The following is an 8,900-nucleotide window of genomic DNA, read 5'->3' on the forward strand; positions in this document are numbered from 1 at the left end:
TCAGTGTAAATTAAGAAGTAGGGCAGTGATTATGCCAGACATACAAATTTATAATTTTGAGCTCCTTGGTAATTAAAAATGTTACACTTCATTACATTTTCTACTTCCCAAGCACCATGAGAAAAACAATAGCCAAGCAAACTATTTAAAATTAAGAGGAAACCCACTAAAGGCAGGGAGGAGGAAAAGCACAGAAGAGAGTCAAATAATAGAAGTTGAAGAGAAAGAAAGGGCGTTCTCACGTTTGATTCCAGCAAACAAAACCTCAACAAGATCCAAATGGAAATTAAATGAATTAAAGTCATTAGAGGTCTTTCAGCTCTTTGCAAAGGAGACCACTGACTGACACTGGGGACTTTGGCCTACAGTATATTACATAACTATGGTACCAAAAAACTTGCTGATCTGTTGGTATTGGTGTGATGGCATGCTAGCTCGGCTGATTTTGTCTTAATTCTTGAAGCAGATGGTGTGTATTTTTAGAGGAGATACAGACTTTCCCAGGAAAATAGCCAGTGCATTTCTTCATCTGTTTAGTTATACAATTACATTCTCGGGAACTCTACAGCACAGAAACCACAGCTACACAATAACCTATATAACATATCTTTCCCCAAACAAACCTTGGGCTTTGTATAATAAGTGTATAATAATGCAGGAATTTCTGTCAAATAAGGTTACACAGAGTCACTGCTTCAACTGTACAGGCATGAGCTAGACTTTGATGTGACTCCCCCGAAACCCTATTCCTGTTTTACAGGACTATTTGCCCAGTCCTTAAAAACATCTGTTGTTGTGATTTGGTGCTATTGTTATTGCAAATCAGGATGCACTGATCCAATGTTTGGATCGGACATTGGTCCACGGCTGATCCAACTAGATCAGATATTGATGACAATCAACCAGTACACCAACCAATTCATTTTCTTCACTCCTAGATTTTTCGGTGTTTGCTTTGCCACTTGATAGTAGCAGTATCTAGCAACAGAGCTAACATAGCGAGAAGGAAGCTAATCAAAGCTAAGCACCAGTTTGTCTATTTCATGGCTGCTGTAACAGCAAGGTTTTGTTTCTACAGTGGGGCAAAAAAGTATTTAGTCAGCCACCAAGTGTGCAAGTTCTCCTTAAAAAGATGAGAGAGGCCTGTAGTGTTTCTCATAGTTATACCTCAACTATAAGATACAAAATGAGAAAAAAAAAATCCAGAAAATCACACTGTCTGATTTTAAAGAATTTATTTCTAAATTATGGAAAAGCTATATTTCTGGCTCACACAAACCTGTGTGGCTCCTCTCTCCTCCACTCGTTACCTGTGTTAATGGCACCTGTTTGGACTTGTTATTAGTATAAAAGATACCTGTTCACAAACTCAAACAGTCACACTCCAACACTCCAAACACCTCTCTCTATGGAAGAAATATAGTATCATCAGAATTCAAGTATTTTTAGACATTGAATTTATGACACTGAATTTTTATCCTCCAAATTTCCCTGCAAAAATATTCACCTGCAAAAATTCACCTGCAAAAAATTCACCTGCAAAAATTCACCTGAAAAAAATTCACCTGCAAAAAATTCACCTGCAAAAATTCACCTGCAAAAAAATCACCTGAAAAAAATTCACCTTCAAAAATTCACCTGCAAAAATTCAACTGCAAAAGTGATGAACTTTAATGACCCAAGCCAGAGCAATCAGCACCAGATCGAGTCGAGTGGCTCTCAGCCAATTAAATTACGCTGTTTGATCACATGACACCGTTAGCCAGCAGTGTGTCTCCTAAAAGTGAGCTGTTTAAAGGTGAGTGATTAAGTTTTTCTCCTAAATAGAGATCATTACAGAACGCCTAGTCCTACTTAAAATCCCATTAATTATTAATTTTTTTTTATCATCTACTCGAACTAAGGAAAACGTTTGACTAACTCAAAGAGAATTTCCACGCCTCCCCTGCCTGACTGCAGAGGCAGTTTTGAATTTAGGAGCGCCAAGATGGCAGCGGCAAACCCTGGCGGCTTTGCCGCTGCCATCTTGGCAAACCCTGGCGGCTCTCCGGTGAGTATATATATTTTTTTATCTTCAAGTTTGTCTTTTGAAACCTTAATTTTATTTAAATCCGTTGCTCACGTATAAAGTACACAGACGGGGTCTTTGCTCAACTCGTCTGAGGCGTGTCTCACTAAGCGCTACATGCTAGCATCCTGCTAACCGAGCTACCCTTTACATGCTGTGCTTTAGAAAATGGGATACTCGTTAAAAAAAAATACTCCGCAGATATTGATAGATAGACGAACACTGCAAATATAATGTTGGAAACGAGAACGGCCTTTGGTGAAGGAGTAAAATACACCATGAATAGAGCCATAGAGTGAATGGCTGCCATGGTTGCAGAACAGCCTGATTTAATGACAAGAATGGGGAAGAGTGAGGTGAAGTGAACCACAGCCACAAAACACGGTCAGACAAGGCGGCAAAAGGGCAGTGATCTGTCCGTCAGTATGAAGTTGGTGTGTGCTTTGGTGAACAAAAACTCCAGACTGGTAGCACGAAGATGGGAGACTCGTGTTTCACTGGAATAGTGGTGAATTAAAACATCCTTTGTTGGGGACATTTCGGTGTAAATGCATCCATACAGGCAAGACAGAGGCAGACTAGACAGTGAAGAAAACAAGGCAAACATTAGAAATATAAAAACGGAAATATAGGATGAGTCGGGGATGAGTTCCTGCCCCAAGTGGAGGAGTTCAAGTATCTCGGGGTCTTGTTCGCGAGTGATGGGAGAAGGGAGCCGGAGATCGACAGACGGATTGGGGCTGCAGCTGCAGTAATGCGGACGCTGCACCGGTCCGTCGTGGTGAAGAGGGAGCTGAGTGTAAAAGCGAAGCTCTCAATTTACCGGTCGATCTACGTCCCTACCCTCACCTATGGCCACGAGCTGTGGGTAGTGACCGAAAGAACGAGATCACGGATACAAGCGGCAGAAATGAGCTTCCTCCGAAGGGTGGCTGGCCTCTCCCTTAGAGATAGGGTGAGAAGGTCGGCCATCCGGGAGGGGCTCAGAGTAGAGCCGCTGCTGCTCCACATCGAAAGGAGCCAGCTGAGGTGGTTCGGGCATCTGACAAGGATGCCCCCTGGGCGCCTCCTGGGTGAGGTGTTCCAGGCATGTCCCACCGGGAGGAGGCCCCGGGGCAGACCCAGGACACGCTGGAGAGATTATATCTCTCGGCTGGCCTGGGAACGCCTTGGTATTCCCCCGGATAAGCTGGAGGAGGTGGCTGGGGAGAGGGAGGTCTGGGCCTCTTTGCTTAGGCTGCTGCCCCCGCGACCCGGCCTCGGATAAAGCGGATGAAGATGGATGGATGGAAATATAGGATTAATATAACATACAATTAGGGAAAATGTAAGGAACACAATGTAAATGATATTGTAAAGTCATTAAAACAGCATACTCTGATTAAAAGAAACACATAATTGGGTAGGATAATAATAATAATAATAACAATAATAATAATTAAAAAAAACTAAAAAAAAAACATTTAGAAGATGGGTATGTATACTTGTAGCCAGAATTTAACAACTATAAAGTTGTAGCATGTCAGTACCTTACCCCATCCATTATATCCACACTTTCAGAAAAGGATATGGTCAATATCTTTACAAATACTATCTAAACTTAAACGGGATATTCCCTCTGCTTCTTCTGCTTCTCGTATACACCCTCAGGGTTTGTGATCAGCCAGCGGCTGATATGATCATTAATCCTGTAAAATAATATTCTTTCGGTTTATGAATCTGTTTGCATGGATTTCTTAATCCGTTTCCACTGTTAGCAGAAGTTGTGCATGCAGTTTTGGTGTGCTGCTCTCCAAGACTACAAGCTGCGTTAAAGTTGGAAGTAACTGGCCGATGTTCCACTGTTGAAGATCAGCTGTGCCCATTTGTTGCACATTGTGGGTATGGAGAAGTTGAGGCTCTTGCAGGCTACCCACAATTTCCCCAAACTGAGCGATTATACATCTTGCTTCCATATTTGTATCTTGTGTCACTAAAAATGCATTTTATTTTAATTTTATACATTGATTAATGACCTGCAGAATCTCCTTATCATATTAAGTGATTCATAATTGTCACTTTATGCTTTCTCCATCTTGAAAGTGATTACATCCTTTAGGTTCATTTTCTGCAGGCAGGTTTCTGACAGAACAGGCAGATTTAGAATATAACATGCAGCGTTCTATAGATGGACACATAAAGAAATGAAAAATTACATGTATGTGCTAACTTTCTAAACACTGTTACATTAATGATTAAGTAGATAAAACATTTATGTCAGCCTTGGCTCATAGTTCATTTAAAGACAAGAACTTTGTGTGTGTGTTTCAGGTACTGCACTCTCAAAGACTGAATGAACCAGCATTGCAGCCATGGGTCATTGTGAGCATCACAGGGAAGGTTGAAGCCGCCCACTCCAGCTGTAAGGCTGGAGTCACGGAGACCTGCACCCACGTCACTGCTCTTCTGTTTAATGTAGAAGCAACAGTGTTGATCTGTGGCACAAGGACTGTTACAGGTGAACCTGCATACTGGGTTTTGCTGGGTAATGTGACCAAGATACAGTCAGAGGTTGGCCATAAGATAGACTTCTCCTCTTCAGCTGCCCAAAAAAGGCTCTTGATCAAAACATAAACAGACCATCTGAAGTGACAGGTAAAAGGAGCCGTCCTCAAAAAAGAAATCCCACCTGCTACTGTGGAGGAGTTGTCACTGCTATAATGCCATCATGTTTTATCTAGGGGTCTAGATTTATGCCTATAGTGCACTGCCATGTAAATAATTTGCATTTACTGAATGAGTATCACTGTTCAAAAATTGAATAAAGAAACAAACTAATTTTTGCCTTTTTTTTATTAAAACCACTTTATAGAACATCACATCAGTTACAATGTAGAATCCATGTCACTGGAGAATTTTGATTCAATAAACAGTAAAAAGGTGAGCTGTGAAGACCAAGGACAAGTGCAGTTCACAGGTTTTCTATCCAAGGAATCCCAGAAGATTGCATGGTGTCATTGCCCAGCAGTTGTTCGCAGGACATATGGACTCAACCTCAACAATCCCTCACACTGAGCAGCATGAAGTGACAGTGCAGAGGAAAAACTCCCCTTTAACAAGAAGAAACCTCCAGCAGAACCAGAACCCGGTTCAGTACCAGCAGCCATCTGGGTTTGGAGGAGAGAGACAGACACAGAACTACCAAAAGTATATTTTTTTATGTGATTGACTGTTGTTGTAATTCAAGCCCTGAGTGTAGAGCAGGTAAGATATAAAGTTGCATCCTAAATTCCATGCTCATGCAGTGTTTAGCTTATGACTTTTTCACCTGGTCATTGAACAGATGGTCTTTTAGGGTTGACCAAGCTGGTACCTTGACTCTGTTCTCTGCAAGATGTTGCAAAAAACAAAATCATATGGAGACAATATTGGACACAAAATATATAACAATTTAGTTAAATGTAGCATTAACTCATAAGTCTTGCTAAAGTAAACCTTGTATTTTGATTCATCACAGCAGCAGTTCAGTTGGATGATGTCAGCAACTGCAGCAAGTGTCTTGCTGACTGAATAATTTCATCTTGCATAATCTGAAACAAACACATAAAGACAGAAACAATTTATAAATTAACGTTCGATAAAATCTAAGAATTAATCATTTATTAGATACCAATATGAATATGTCTACCATAAAACTTGTGTGGAGCGAAGTTACATTCAATCAAGATGGTCTGGCATGCTACAACTTTATAGTATTCTGGCTACAAGTATACATACCCATCTTGTACATGTTTTTTAACTTTATTATTGTTATTATCCTACCCAATTATGTGTTTCTTTTAATCAGAGTATGCCGTTTTAATGACTTTACAATATCATTTACATTGTGTTCCTTACATTTTCCCTAATTGTATGTTATATTAATCCTATATTTCCATCCATCCATCTTCATCCGCTTTATCCGAGGCCGGGTCGCGGGGGCAGCAGCCTAAGCAAAGAGGCCCAGACCTCCCTCTCCCCAGCCACCTCCTCCAGTTTATCCGGGGGAATACCAAGGCGTTCCCAGGCCAGCCGAGAGATATAATCTCTCCAGCGTGTCCTGGGTCTGCCCCGGGGCCTCCTCCCGGTGGGACATGCCTGGAACACCTCACCCAGGAGGCGCCCAGGGGGCATCCTTGTCAGATGCCCGAACCACCTCAGCTGGCTCCTTTCGATGTGGAGCAGCAGCGGCTCTACTCTGAGCCCCTCCCGGATGGCCGACCTTCTCACCCTATCTCTAAGGGAGAGGCCAGCCACCCTTCGGAGGAAGCTCATTTCTGCCGCTTGTATCCGCGATCTCGTTCTTTCGGTCACTACCCACAGCTCGTGGCCATAGGTGAGGGTAGGGACGTAGATCGACCGGTAAATTGAGAGCTTCGCTTTTACACTCAGCTCCCTCTTCACCACGACGGACCGGTGCAGCGTCCGCATTACTGCAGCTGCAGCCCCAATCCGTCTGTCGATCTCCGGCTCCCTTCTCCCATCACTCGCGAACAAGACCCCGAGATACTTGAACTCCTCCACTTGGGGCAGGAACTCATCCCCGACTCATCCTATATTTCCGTTTTTATATTTCTAATGTTTGCCTTGTTTTCTTCACTGTCTAGTCTGCCTCTGTCTTGCCTGTATGGATGCATTTACACCGAAATGTCCCCAACAAAGGATGTTTTAATTCACCACTATTCCAGTGAAACACGAGTCTCCCATCTTCGTGCTACCAGTCTGGAGTTTTTGTTCACCAAAGCACACACCAACTTCATACTGACGGACAGATCACTGCCCTTTTGCCGCCTTGTCTGACCGTGTTTTGTGGCTGTGGTTCACTTCACCTCACTCTTCCCCATTCTTGTCATTAAATCAGGCTGTTCTGCAACCATGGCAGCCATTCACTCTATGGCTTTATTCATGGTGTATTTTACCCCTTCACCAAAGGCCGTTCTCGTTTCCAACATTATATTTGCAGTGTTCGTCTATCTATCAATATCTGCGGAGTATTTTTTTTAACGAGTATCCTATTTTCTAAAGCACAGCATGTAAAGGGTAGCTCGGTTAGCAGGATGCTAGCATGTAGCGCTTAGTGAGACACGCCTCAGACGAGTTGAGCAAAGACCCCGTCTGTGTACTTTATACGTGAGCAACGGATTTAAATAAAATTAAGGTTTCAAAAGACAAACTTGAAGATAAAAAAATATATATACTCACCGGAGAGCCGCCAGGGTTTGCCGCTGCCATCTTGGCGCTCCTAAATTCAAAACTGCCTCTGCAGTCAGGCAGGGGAGGCGTGGAAATTGTCTTTGAGTTAGTCAAACGTTTTCCTTAGTTCGAGTAGATGATAAAAAAAAAAAAAATAATAAATGGGATTTTAAGTAGGACTAGGCGTTCTGTAATGATCTCTATTTAGGAGAAAAACTTAATCACTCACCTTTAAACAGCTCTCTTTTAGGAGACACACTGCTGGCTAACGGTGTCATGTGATCAAACAGCGTAATTTAATTGGCTGAGAGCCACTCGACTCGATCTGGTGCTGATTGCTCTGGCTTGGGTCATTAAAGTTCATCACTTTTGCAGTTGAATTTTTGCAGGTGAATTTTTTTCAGGTGAATTTTTTTCAGGTGAATTTTTGCAGGTGAATATTTTTGCAGGGAAATTTGGAGGATAAAAATTCAGTGTCATAAATTCAATGTCTAAAAATACTTGAATTCTGATGATACTATATTTCTTCCATATCTCTCTCATCTTTTTAAGTGGGAGAACTTACACAACTTGTAGCTGACTAAATACTTTTTTACCCCACTGTATGTTAACAAGTTTTCTTATTTTCACCCGCAAATTATGATCAAAGTGAATGGACATAACTTTGCTTTCACTCTCAATATGTTCAGTTAAAGGCACATAATTGAAGGTAGAGGAGCATTTGGTTTAATAATTGTTGGAAAGCTTTTTTTCCCTACATACAGTAACATAAGGTGTTTCTCAGAAAATAAATTCACAGTCAACCATTATGCACACACAACACACACACACACACACACACACACACACACACACACACACACACACACACACACACACACACACACACACGTAACAAAGAAAGATGGATCATATGCAAAATGTTAGTCTGCAAAACTTCCACAAAGGATGGAGTAGCTGGAAGCTGATTAGTATTTCAAAAGAAAACCTGACTCATGCAGAAACTTCTTAATCTCACAAACAGCTGCAAAACTTTGTATATACAAAGTGAATATTGGATGTATATAAACTGAGGTTTCCTTCTTTGACTGGCTTTTGTCATATTTGAATGAGCATTTCCTATTGTTTAGAAACACTTTTATTTTGTAATTTGCCCTGAAAGAATAATGTAATCCATTGAAAATCCCATTTCAAATAAAATCAAAACAAACCATCACTTCACCAAATACTGAACATTTTGCATCAGCAGCTCCACGCAGTTCTCATGACATGGATGTGTTTAGATTCTGTGTTCTGATAAACCTTACACACAAACAGAACAAATGTGTAAACAGACATATAAAGGCCCTCATTTACTAATATTTGCCCGAGAACATTCTGGAAACACATGTTCCTCCAGGTGAAGTCAAAAAAGTGGTGAAGCTAGACAACTTGGCAAGAAAATGAAAACATAAGAATTTTAAGCCGTGCAGTCCGCTTCTCAAAGCAGCAGGAAACTGATCTGCATGCCTGCATCCTGTCTGATCAGTTATCCAAAACCAGCTTCTCATCTGGATTTTCCAGAAGCAACAAGCACAATGTACATTTTAAAGTGTGTTATTTACTTTAGAAAAAAAAAAAA

General features: G+C 41.3%; 1 long non-coding RNA gene across 1 annotated transcript; it reads right to left on the reverse strand.

Annotated features, from left to right (window-relative positions):
- Window positions 1–5,558: 5,558 nt before the first annotated feature.
- On the reverse strand, window positions 5,559–7,678 carry LOC113023334 (uncharacterized). The gene is made up of 3 exons (XR_003272546.1): window positions 7,509–7,678; window positions 7,289–7,346; window positions 5,559–5,637 (listed from the first exon to the last, which is right to left on the reverse strand). It is a non-coding gene; the product is annotated as an uncharacterized LOC113023334 (long non-coding RNA).
- Window positions 7,679–8,900: the final 1,222 nt, after the last annotated feature.

Source organism: Astatotilapia calliptera, chromosome 6, assembly GCF_900246225.1.
Source record: "Astatotilapia calliptera chromosome 6, fAstCal1.2, whole genome shotgun sequence".
Taxonomy (NCBI): Eukaryota; Metazoa; Chordata; class Actinopteri; order Cichliformes; family Cichlidae; genus Astatotilapia; species Astatotilapia calliptera.